The following is a 13,147-nucleotide window of genomic DNA, read 5'->3' as shown; positions in this document are numbered from 1 at the left end:
CAGCTGTACATCGCTGACTGCTTTGAGTACAACCCAGGGATTAATACTCTGCTCTAAAAATGACCCAAGGGCTCCATCTGCATCATGAATTAAAAAAAAAAAAAGGCTGCTATTTTTCAGCATCAAGTTTCAGTGAGAACCGGCTGGACAAACCCCCAGGACACCAGATCTGTGCAGGCAGAAGCTGCAGGAGCCCAGGCACCTGCTGCTCCCAAACACTTCTGACAGCAGCAAGCCTGGAGATCCACCCCTGGCAATTACACCACTCAGACTCATTGTTCAAAAATATCACCCATGTTCACAGAGATGTTCGCCATGTATCATTTAATAGCAATGGGTTGGAAATCATACAAGTGTCCATAAGAAGGGGATTGAGTAAATGAGTTATGGCCAACAATAATAAGCAAAAAGTTATCTCTACACTGCTATGGAAGGATATTCTAGATTCATAGGTTAGTTAAAAAAATAATAGGTTGGGATTTCCCCTGGCTGCTCAGTGGTAAAGAATCCACCTACCAATGTAGGAGACATGGGTTTGATCCCTGATCTGGGAAGATCCCACATGGAGCAACTACTGAGCCTGTTCCCTAGAGCCAGAAGCCGCAGCTACTGCAGCCCACTCGTCATGGAGCCTGTGCTCTGCAACAAGAGAAGCCACCACAATGAGAAGCCTGTGCAGCACAACTAGAAAAAGCCTTCACAGACAGCAACGAAGAGCCAGCACAGCCAAAGTTAAATAAATAAATAAAATTATATATATATACCAACATTCAGAAAACTAAGATCATGGCATCTGGTCCCATCACTTCATGGCAAATAGATGAGGAAACAGTGGAAACAGTGTCAGACTTTATTTTTCTGGGCTCCAAAATCACTGCAGATGGTGATTGCAGCCATGAAAGTAAAAGACACTTACTCCTTGGAAGGAAAGTTATGATCAACCTAGATAGCATATTCAAAAGCAGAGACATTACTTTGCCAACAAAGGTTTGTCTAGTCAAGGCTATGGTTTTTCCAGTAGTCATGTAGGGATGTGAGAGTTGGACTGTGAAGAAAGCTGAGCGCCAAAGAATTGATGCTTTTGAACTGCGGTGTTGGAGAAGACCCTTGATAGTCCCTTGGACTGCAAGGAGATCCAACCAGTCCATTCTAAAGGAGATCAGCCCTGGGATTTCATTGGAAGGAATGATGCTAAAGCTGAAACTCCAGTACTTTGGCCACCTGATGCAAAGAGTCGACTCATTGGAAAAGACTCTGATGCTGGGAGGGATTGGGGCAGGAGGAGAAGGGGACAAGAGAGGATGAGATGGGTAGATGGCATCACCGACTCAATGGACGTGAGTTTGAGTGAACTCTGGGAGTTGGTGATGGACAGGGAGGCCTGGCGTGCTGCGATTCATGGGGTTGCAAAGAGTCGGACACGACTGAGCGACTGAACTGAACTGAACTGATATATATAAAGAGGTTGGGAGACTTCCGGTAAAATATGGTAAGTTAAACACTTCTGCTAGTGCAACTCTGTCCTGAACTAAAATAACAGCAAGAGTATGAAAATGCAGAAAAATACAATGTGAAAGACAGTAGGAAAGGAATTAGAATAAGGTTTTGAAAAGTGGAAAGTTGCTAGGTTAGGTTGTGTGTTAGTCGCAGTCATGTCTGACTCTTTGCAATCCCATGGTCTGTAGCCCGCCAGTCTCCTCTGTCCATGAAATTCTCCAGGCAAGAATACTGGAGTAGGTTGCCACTTCCTCCTCCAGGGGATCTTCCCAGCCCAGGGTTCAAATCTGGGTCTCCTGCACTACAGGCAGATTCTTTTACCATCTGAGCCACCAGGGAAAGCTGCTGGCTGATTTCATATACTAGGTCAAGCTAAATTTTAAATTTGTAGTAGGAGGAGCCCAAAAGTTAGGACATTCATGCCATGGAGCTCCAGAATGGGGCAGAAATGGGCAGCATATGGCACTTCTAGGGTGGGTGTCCAGGGTGATCTACAAAGTAGAGAATTTGTTGAAACTCTATATAAAAAGCAGGTAGACCCCAGGTTCTCACTTCCACTCAGACCTACAAGTGACTTCCCCTTTTCCAAACAGCAAAGCCCTAAGGGTTTACTTTCTGAAGAGGCTGAACCAGAGCCATTCTCTAATTAGGGGTACCAGGCAAAGCAGAGGCAGGAGAATCATCCTGAGAACCAGGATTCACCAACATACTGAGATTCCCTGAACCCCTTCTTTCACTTACCCCCAGACTGCTGAAGGCCAGTGTTGTCCTCAGGGTGGGATACTGGAAGAATCCTCTCTCAGAAATGGAGCTACTCAAGGGCCAAGATCTACTGATACTTACTGGCGGTGGTTCCCAGTGAAACAGCCCAGAAACAGTATCCTACAGAATCAGCAAGCCCAACCCTTTTCCATAGAGCCTCCCAATTGGTTTTTCTGTGCTTCACGCTCTTTTTGGGGGTGGGTGGGGGGGCAGTCTGCACCATGCAGTCTGTGGGATCTTAGTTCTCTGATGAGGGATCGAACCCAGGCCTTCAGCAGTGAAAGCATGGAGTTCTAAACAGTAGACCCCAGGGAATTCCCTGTGCTTCACTCTTAAGTGTGAGCACCCCTGGCAGGGCTCACCAAAGATTTTAGAAAAGCTTCTAACATGAAAGGCAGAAACCAAAACAAACATGGGAGAATAATACAGAAGTCTGGTTCACTGTTCAGCAAAGATGTTACCCTTTCTCCCTTCCACTGAGGACAACCCAGTTCTAATGTGCTGGATTTAGTCGTGTGATTGGATGAATGAGATATCTGTGGATGTGACATGAAGAAAAGAGTGAAATGAGATTTTATGCAGAGGAAGTGGAAGTGGGGGATCTTGAGCTTTGCTGTCAACAGGAGGACATATTCCTGGTGAGCTGGTTGGTCCCAGAAGACTGAGAAACATACAGAGCAGAGACACAGCAGTCATCCCGCAGGCCTGCCATAGGAAGACTCATGAGTGAGAAATAAATGATTATTACTAACAACCAGTGAGTTTGGGGATGACCCATTACGTGACAAGGCTTCCCAGGTGGAGCTAGTGGTAAAGAACATGCCTGCCAATGCAGAAAACATAAAAGATACGGGTTCGATCCCTGGGTCAGGGAGACCCCTTGGAGAAGGGCATGGCAACCCACTCTAGCATTCTTGCCTGGAGAATCCCAGGCAAGACAGGAACCTGGCGGGCGCAGTCCATGGGTTTGCAAAGAGTCAGATACGACTGAAGTGACTGAGCATACAGGCACATATCTGAATCACAGGCATTGTAGAAAGAAAAAACTGAAGGAAAGAAATGATCAAAGGAACATCAAGAAAATTCTCCAGAAACACAGGCCATGAGTTCCTATACTGAGAGGGCCCACAGTGTCTGGTATAATTAGTGAAAGAAGACCCACACCAAGGTACAACAGAGTAAATCTTCAAAACACTGGGGTCAAAGAGAGCATTGTAAAAGTTCCCTGATGGAAAAAAACAGGTCACGTACAAAGGATAAGAAATCAGATTGGCACTGGAATTCTCAAATCCAGTAACACTGGGATAGAAGACAGTAGGGCAATGCTTTAAAATTAAAAAGGAAAGTTCTTTCCAATTATAATTCTGTATTAAGGAAAACTGTCAGGCATATCCTAGAGGTGGAGGTTGGAAAAAGGTATGCAAGTTCCAGTTGCGCAAAATCTCCAAAATTTTTTATCACATGCACCGCTCTTGGAAAGCTACTGGAAGGTGTTCTCCAACAAAATAAGGAAATAAACCAAGACAGAGACAGACATGGAATCTTGTAAGCAGGGGATACAACATAGGAGAAGGACGTTTCCAGGATTGTAGTGAAAGGAGATTTCAGATTCCATTATGCTGGCCTTGCAGCAGATCTAGAGAACAACCAGGATGGAGGGGCGGGAGGGCACGTCATTAAGAGGCCCAGGCAACTGACGCATTATGTGATAGAAGTGGATAGGATGAGGGGACATTTATACTGCTGGTAAGAGCTTGGGGATGAATTAGTACAAGGTAGATAGAAAACTATGCAAACGAAGAACCAGTATTATTGACACTGAGAAAAACAAAAAATGTACAAGAGAAATGAAAGCACTGTGCCCTGCAAAGCAGTGCGAGCAATAATTCCACAGCCATTACAGCATGAACATCGTACTGTCATCTATCCAAGATTATAGCTATATTTTGTTTAGCTGTAGAACAAAGAGAAAGGAAGGGGAGGGCAGGGGAAGGTATAAGATGACCAGATGCTCCCTTTCACTGTGGCAAACCAAGAGAAAATATCTAAAACTGAATATCAAAAAGCAAGAATGCAAGTCAGTTATCTAGAAACATGGAAACAAATAGCTAAAAGACGAACATTGAATGGCTTTGGGAAGTGGGACCTGGGGAGTTGAGGGAAGTAAGACAGGAAACTGCTGGTTTCCATTACAAGCCGTGTTGAACAACTTGACTCTTTTAGCTACAAATAAGTGATTAAAATGTTAAAATTTTAAGTCAAAGGACAAAAAACTAATTAAAATATAATTAAATAAAAAATATTGAATTAACAAGGCAACCTGTCTTTATGTATTTACTTATATGCCACACTGTGTATGGTTATACATAGGTAATATATAAGTACATGTAATACAAGCTCTTTTAAAACAGGTAAGCATGAATATTTATGTATACATGTATGCGTGTATGCTCAGTTGTGTCCGACTCTTTGTGATCCCATGGACTGTAGCCCACCAGGCTCCTCTGTCCATGGGATTTTTCAGGCAAGAATACTGGGAGCGGGTTGCCATTTCCTCCTCCGGGGGATCTTTCCAACCCAGAGATTGAACTCACATCTTCCGCACTGGCAGGCGGATTCTTTACCACTGAGCCACCTAGGAAGCCCAAATAGATTGATAGACAATTAGAAAAAGCATAAGGATAAGTCAGGCTAAATATACCTTCATACTGTTACTAGTTGACAGCTCAGTGGGTTATTTTGTTTGTTTTATTTTTTACTTTCTACAGCATTGATTTCTTTGTTGCTTGAAATTTTATACCACAATTACTTTTGTATACAGGAAAAATTAAATTCAGAAAAAATTGAGGTGAGAAAATGTGCCTCCTCATCTGCACTTCATCTGTCTTAGACAGTGGATGGCCCAAGCAATCTTGGGTGTCTGCCCTGCCTCCTCACACTTACTTCTAAGACTTAACACATGGAATTTTTTTTATCCCATTTTGACTAGAGCCTAATTCTGGTTTGATCTCAGAACAACATGAGTTTCAATTTCTCACCTCCACTTCATTTAATAAATACTTGGAAGAGAACTCTGCAGTTTGGTGAAGCATTTCTAGTTCAAAGTTGTACTTCTAATGAGGAATTCTATGGTATATATCATTGAAATGAAAATGTTAGTCACTCAGCTGTGTCCGACTCTTTGAGACCCCATGGACTGTAGCCTGCCAGGCTACTCTGTCCATGGAATTCTCCAGGCAAGAATACTGGAGTGGGTAGCCATTCCCTTCTCCAGGGGATCTTCCTGACCCAGGGATCGAACCTGGGTCTCCCACGTTGGAGGCCAATTCTTTATGGCTTTATAATATGTAGAATTTCTAGTTACAGAGCTTCTACAACGAATGGTTCCCAATATGAGATATTTTACTTCCAAAAGAGTTACATTATTTTGTACCCATCACAATACTACCAGTTTAGGCAAGAATCATCAGTGGATGCTTAAAAGCACTGAGAGCACAATTTGGGAGGAACAGGATACTCAGGAAGTCTCAGAGAATAGCATCACAGGTTATTAAGTACAAAGAGAAAGGGAAATTTTTGATGTGGGCCTGTCTGGCAAATGATTCAACCTCACGTCACCAATAATGAGACCAAGACCTTCATCTCACCCTCACATCACCAATAATGAGACCAAGAGCGTCATCTGCCTCCTGCTGCCATCCACGAGAACACAGCATCCCATAGAATGTGTTCCTGTTAAAAACGTTTAATCTGAATGTAAAATGAGGAGACAGACCCATCCAAACTGAGGAACCTCATACAAAACAACTAGACCAAGAGCTTTGAGAAATGGAACATTTCCTGCCATATCAGTAAATGAGGATGCCACGGTCATCAGTGATTGCAGCCCACCAGTGAGCCACTGAGCCCTAAGGGCACGCAGGAAGGAGAATGCCTTCTGTCTAATAGCCATCACTCGACAGCCACTCCCTACAGTGAGCCCTAAGGAAAGGAAGCTCAGGTTGTGAAAACAGGATACTGGCCCTAGATAGATGAGGTGCATATGGAAGGAACAATTTCAGTGAGCCCAGACTCCTACATCTTCCTGTACATAGAAAATCACTAAATTCCTTAACTTGGGATATCTGGAGTGGATAACCATTCCATTCTCCAGGGAATCTTCCCAACCCAGTTATTGAACCTAGGTCTCCCGTATCACAGGAAGATTCTTCACCCTCTGAGTCACCAGGGAAGCCCCCGGTTTTCTTTAATTAACAATAACAATAATCATTTGACATTCAGACTACCTGCCCTTTGTTGCAAAACTTCTACATAACCTGGCTTCTCTCCCTCCACCACCAGCAGTTCTCTCAGGGTTACTTGAGATGCTACTTCCTGAGTTTAAGTCCTAAAAATTTCTGCTGAATAAAACATAACTCTCATGGCTATTTTTTGTTGACAGCTTCAAAACATCAATGTCATGAAAGGCATAAAGAAGCTGAGGAAATTTCCAGATTAAAAATGACCAGAGACATGACCACAAAATACATGATTCTAGACTGGATTTTGGACTTGAAAGAAAAAGCCGAAAGTACATTATTAGGACGATAGGAAAACTTTGAATACAGACTGTATATTGGATCACAGCCTTCTATCAATGAAAATTTCTTAAAGATGATCATTTCAATATGGCTACAGAGGAGAATGTCCTTGGGTTTTTAGAAAAATGCTTACATATTGCCAGAAAAAAAAAAAAGTGCTACATGACTATCCTCACTGATTTGTTTAAAACAATACAGAATAATACGAGCAAAAAGTGTAAACTCATTCAGTGTTACTTCAGCAACAATACATTGCCGATTACTGTTGTAGGCACTGGGGATACAAATGCAGCACAAACAAGCCAGATGTCTGCTTTCATCAACTTGTATTGATAGAAAGCTGTGATCCGATATACAGGAGGAGAGAAAAGCAACCACATAAGTAGTGTGAAATGGAGTATTTTCCTGCCATATCAGTAAACAAGGATGTTACAGCCATCAGTGATTTCAGACCTCCAAATGTGAGTTTCTGGGCCCAGAGGGCACCCAAAAGGGAGGACAATGCCTGCAATCCAGCAGCTGTCAGCTGCCGCCACTCCCTGTGGCAAGCGAGGAACTAAAGATGTAAGAAAATCAGGAAGCAAGATACCGGCCCCAGATAGGTGAGTTCATATGAAAGAAATGATTTCAGCAAGCCAGATGCTTGCATCTTTCCATACATAGAAAGATACACATTCCTTAACTTGAGATGTCTGGTTTTCCTCAATTAACAATACTCTTTGATTTTCAGACTGTCTGTCCCCCTTTGTTGCAGACTTCTGTGTAACCCAACTCCTTCCCCCACCTCCTTGGAGCAGTTTCTCAGGGCTACTTGAGATGCTGCTTCCTGGGCCTGAAGTCCTAAGAACGTTCCCACAACTCCCTATTTTCAGGTTGTGACTATATTTTTAGGTTGATGGTGGTAATGTGGTAGGCTACCTAGACACCCGCTTGAGAACTGAGACACTCATCCCACCCAGTTTCTGGTTCACACCGTCACTTTCTGGTTCAATCCTTTGGGAATTACTCTTGCCTGCAGGGAATTGCCTGGTCCAAGGTTCTATCTCCCCAGCTGGAGGCAGCTCACATCCAGGGATGCATCTAAATGGAGCTACAGCAGCTTAAGACCACATCCCAGCTTAGGAGAACTCGGAAGAGCCATCCCAGCTTGGAGCTGCCTGGAACTGCTTCTCTCATTCTCTTATAGGTCTTGTTTCTGAGATCACATCTGCATTAACCTCCTGCACTCAAACTGCTCTCTCGGGGTCTGTTTCCTGGAGAGCCTGACCCAGGATGCTAACCAAACTACTCTGCAGAATGTAAGCCTGAGAATACAAGTATGGAATGCGATAGGGCCAGGTAAGGACTAGGTGAAGGCAATGGCACCCCACTCCAGTACTCTTGCCTGGAAAATCCCATGGATAGAGGAGCCTGGTAGGCTGTAGTCCATGGGGTCGCTAAGAGTTGGACACGACTGAGCGACTTCCCTTTCCCTTTCCCTAAGGACCAGGTGGAGTCAGTCTCAGGTGGAGCCTTGCCCCAATCTGGTGACAAGAAACCATATTCCTGAAAACAAAACAAAACATAATTTTGCTCCAGTTATAACCTATCTAATCTTATGTCCCTTCCTGGCTTCTGCATCATTTTCAAATTAGAAATACTTGGCTAAAGTCACTGGGCTGTCTTTTCACTTCATTTTTAAGAATTTTTGCTTGGTTGGAAAGAGAAAGCCAGAGGCAGATTCTCAGATTCAAGCTTAAGGAACATACACAAAAAGCAAGTCTTCCTTGACCACCCTCCCCCACCCTCTCCTCCTCCTCTTACTATTTTTAAATAAGAGGACAAAGTAGGCTAGCTTTGGCAAGTGGTTATTGATAATGGGTCGGCAGAAGTACCACCCACCTACCCTCACTCTGTTTATGGCTTTCGATCTTAAAAAAAAAAGCCAATTAGGCATTGTGAGTGCTGAACTCTGGCAGGTCCCACTCTCTCCATCTCCATAATGACTGAGCCTGGGGCGCTGGAGAGGAACTGCAGAGTTACTTGTTTGGGAAGACATCCCTCTCCTTACGTAAGGTTATTACACCCTGTGACAGTTACAGGCAGAAGAAAACAACGGTGCTAATAACGGTGTGGTAGATTTGGTGCTCTGCGTCAGCACTGCTGGGTACGTTGCCTCTTGATACCACATTCACTTTGGTGGAAAGAAAGCCTAGATGTGCTGACCCACATGGGTTCTCAGTCCTCTAGCAGTGCTCTCCTCCACATTGATACTGAGATAAGTTTTCTTGTTGTTCAGTAACTCAGTCACGTCCAGCTCTTTGCAACCCCATGGACTGCAACATACCAGGCTTCCCAGTCCTTCACTATCTCCCAGAGTTTGCTCAAACTCATGTCCATTGAGTCACTGATGCCATCCAACCATCTCATTCTCTGTTGTCCCCTTTCCTCCTGCCCTCAATCCTTCCCAGCATCAGGGTCTTTTCCAGTGAGTCAGCTCTTTGCATCAGGTGGCCAGAGTACTGGAGCTTCAGCATCAATCCTTCCATGAATATTAAGCGTTGATCTCCTTCAGGATTGACTGGTTTGATCTCCTTGCTGTCCAGGGGTTTGGATGCTGGCAGCTACCTTTTTGATACATACCTGCAGAAAAGGGCAGCAGCATTTCAATTCAGTGTATTTGGAAGAATTAAGGCATCCCCATGGGCAAATTAGTATCTGTCACCTTCAGGTTGGTAATGGTTTTCCTCTAAGATGAGTATGGTAACTTGGGAACAGGAGGCTTGCCTGGAACCCCGGCCAGGTTTTCTGGGTGACAGATTCAAATTTCCCAGGAAAGCCATTCAGGCGCTCCTAGAGCCCATTCCCTTTTCTGCTGCATGAGCAAAGCGTCCCTGAAGTTCTTGATCATGAGGACAAGCTGAGGCTTAGAGGAGACCATTCTGGAAATGACTCTCCTGTGGGCACCGTAGTGTGTGTCTCTTGGGAGTTTAGGCAGCAGAGCTCCAGAATTAGACCCTCTGGAGGGGACATGGCTTTTTGCTGTCTTCTCAAGGAGCCGTTCAGGGTGGCTCTGTGTCCTCCATCAGAGTGGCTTAAAACTGGCCCTGGTTGTTCTTCATTTTGTCAGGATAGGAAAATAATGCAGTGAGATGATCTGAAATTGTTCTAAATATGGCTGCAAATCTCCTTAACTTTTTTTTTTTTTTATTTTCTATTTATTTGGCTGCATCAGGTCTTTGTTGTGACACAGGGGATCTTCAATCTTCTCTGGGGCAGGCGAAATCTTCTTGTTGCAGCAGCCAGAGTCTTTTTAGTTGTGGCACCTGGGATCTAGCTCCCCCACCAGAGATTAAACCCAGGCCCCCTGCATGGGGAGCACAAGGTCTTAACCACTGGACCGCTAGGGAATCTCCTAGTGTAGTTAAGTGAGAAACTCCAAATAGTTCGGACTCAGAGCACTGCAGGCATGATTGCAGGGATGTAGACACTGGGACATTTTCTCACTCTCTTTCAGTACACAAGAAATTCTCATCTGTTTGAGGCATATTAAAGTTTTGTCCAGTTTGAAGGCAGAGGCGGTGTTGAATGATTTTTTTAAATTGTGGTAAAAATACATAACATAAAATTTACCATTTTATCTATTTTTAAGTGTACACTAGTAAGCACATTCACACTGTTAGACAACCAGTTTCTAGAACTTTTTCATCTTGCAAAACAGAAGCTCTGTACCCATTAAGTAACAATTTCCCATTGCTCCCTCCCCTAGACTCTGGAAACCACCATTCTATTTTTTTGTCTATGAATTTGACTACTCTAGGTACCTCGTATAACTGGAATCATACAATACTTGTGTCTTTTTGTGACTGACTCATTTTACTTGGGGGCTTCTCAGGTTGCTCAGCGGTAAAGAATCCACCTGCCAACGCAGGAGACATGGGTTTGATCCCTGGGTCAGGAAGACCCCTGAAGCAGGAAGTGGCCACCTGCTTCTGTATCTGGGGTCGCAAGAGAGTCAGACATGACTCGGTGAGTAAACAACAACAACACCCTTCATGCAGCACAACATCCTCAAGGGTCGTCCAGGCCATAGCATGGGACATATCATGATTTTTAAGTCTCTTCCCAAATGACTGAGTAGTGGAGGAGGTAGTACTGGTCACCTCAACAGCAGAACTCATGGTCTGAGATGGATCATAAGAGTTTGCTTTCCTCTAAGGGACAGAACCTCTCACCATAACGCTCATGTGCTTGGCCCTTGGATAACACCTGAATTATTAGAGGATGAATAGTCTTTGAATGCTTTCCTAGATTTACCTGGACAGGTGGCAAGGAAAATGCAGACCCACAGGTATCAATTTGATGGAAATCCAAAGGATAAGCAATTCCACTGACATTTTAATTATTCTCCATCTCCTCCTAGGGTAGAGAAGACTTTTGTCAAATCCAAAAAACTTCAAATGAGCATTGAGTTCAGGGTAGTGCCTGAAATAAGTTTAAATCTTCAAATCATAACAGATTTTTAAGATAATTTTATTTTTATTTATTCACTTCTGATTGCACTGGGTCTTTGTTGCTGTACGGGCTCTTCTCTAGTTGTGGTGGGTGGTGAGGGGTCAGGGGGTGGGTGTCGGGGAGCGGTGATGGCTACTCTCTAGCAGCAGGGCAAAGGCTTCTCATTATGATGGCTTCTCTTGTTGCAGAGCATGGGCTCTAGGGCTCACAGCCTTCTGTAGTTGCAGTGCTCAGACTCTAGAGCACAGGCTCAGTAATTGTGGTGCATGGGCTTCAGTTGCTCTGAGGCATGTGGGATCTTCCAGACAAGGGATGGAAACCGTGTGTCTGCATTGGCAGGCAGATTCTTTACCACGGAGCCCCCAGGGAAGCCCCTTTGTACATTTGCTTGAAATGTTTTGGTCAGTACCTCTCAAAGTCTTACTCGAGCCCTGTTGTCTGCAGAGATCTGCCCTCCTTTGACTTGCCTTAGTAAACTCCTCACTAGTTTGTGGATCTCCTGGGTGGGCTGTAAGGGCAGGAATCACACATTATGCTGCTTTTTTCCTCCTCCATCGTTCTCTTTTCAGGTGATAAACACGTTTCTTGTTAAATGACTGACTGACTGAATGGATAAATAATTAATACACATTGTAAACTGCCTTAACAGTGCATTGAGCCCACGAACTTGGGTTCAACAACACTAATAGGGCAGAAATATTACAAACAACAACAACCAGTCCCTCTCCCCTCAAAAAAAATCCTTGTAAATCTAGTGTATTTTCCACTTGGAGAGTCCAGACAACCTCAGCACTTTTTTATGCCTTACTGCATGCGTGCGTAGTTGCTCAGTCGTGTCCAGCTCTTTCCAACCCCATGGACTGTAGCCCACCAAGCTCCTCTGTCCATGGGATTCTTCAGACAAGAATACTGGAGTGAGTAGCCATTCCCTCTTCCAGGGGATCTTCCCGACCCAGGGATTGAACCCACGTCTCCTGTGTCTCCTGCACTGCAGGCGGATTCTTTACCTGCTGAGCCATCAGGGAAGCCGCTTTATGTCTATTAGTGCACATTTATTGTGGACTAATAATAGTTGTAGTTGTGGACTGCCACTGGGCAGGCACCATTCTAGAGGATGCTGCACCAAGAGTAGGCACAGAAATCTCCTGTCACCCCTCCAGCATGACCAAGAGCAATCAGCATCATGGTCCTCCTTTCAGTTTCCAGGATAAAGTCAGGGCCCTGGAAGAGAGGCCAAGACAGAGGAGAACGTGGGGGACAGGCAGGGAAGAGAGACGAGACTTAAGGAGAAGGGACTTTCAGGTGCTCAGTCACAGCCCACTGACGTAGTCTGTCCAGAAGAAAACCCATGAGAAAAGTTAGGAAACCTTTTGCAGGAAGCTCTGGGCGCCATATAGGCTAGTGATGGGTTGGCAGTGAGAGCTTCCTCTCTTTAGGATTGATAATCCCAGTTCCCTTCTCAAGTGTAGTGGACAGAATGGGGAGTGATGCCATGAGAAAAGCACTAGGCAGGGATTCAGAGGAGGGGTGATGTTAAGTTTAACTCATTTTGAAGAGTGACTTAGGGTGGGAGTTTGGGGGAGAATGGATGCATGTGTATGTATGGTTGAGTCCCTTTGCTGTTTGTCTGAAGCTATCACAACATTATTTGTCAATCAGCTATACCCCAATACGAAATAAGAAGTTTTTTGAAAAGAAAATATAAGCCAAAAAAAAAAAAAAAAGAGTATGCAGGCATTCAGGGCAGAAAATCTCAGGACTTCCTGGCAGTCCAGTGGGTCCAGTGGTTAGGACTTTGAGTTTCAAATGCAAGG

The sequence above is a fragment of the Bos mutus genome, chromosome 15 (genome assembly GCF_027580195.1).
Source record: "Bos mutus isolate GX-2022 chromosome 15, NWIPB_WYAK_1.1, whole genome shotgun sequence".
Classification (NCBI taxonomy): domain Eukaryota; kingdom Metazoa; phylum Chordata; class Mammalia; order Artiodactyla; family Bovidae; genus Bos; species Bos mutus.
Note: the sequence above shows the minus strand (reverse complement) of the source record.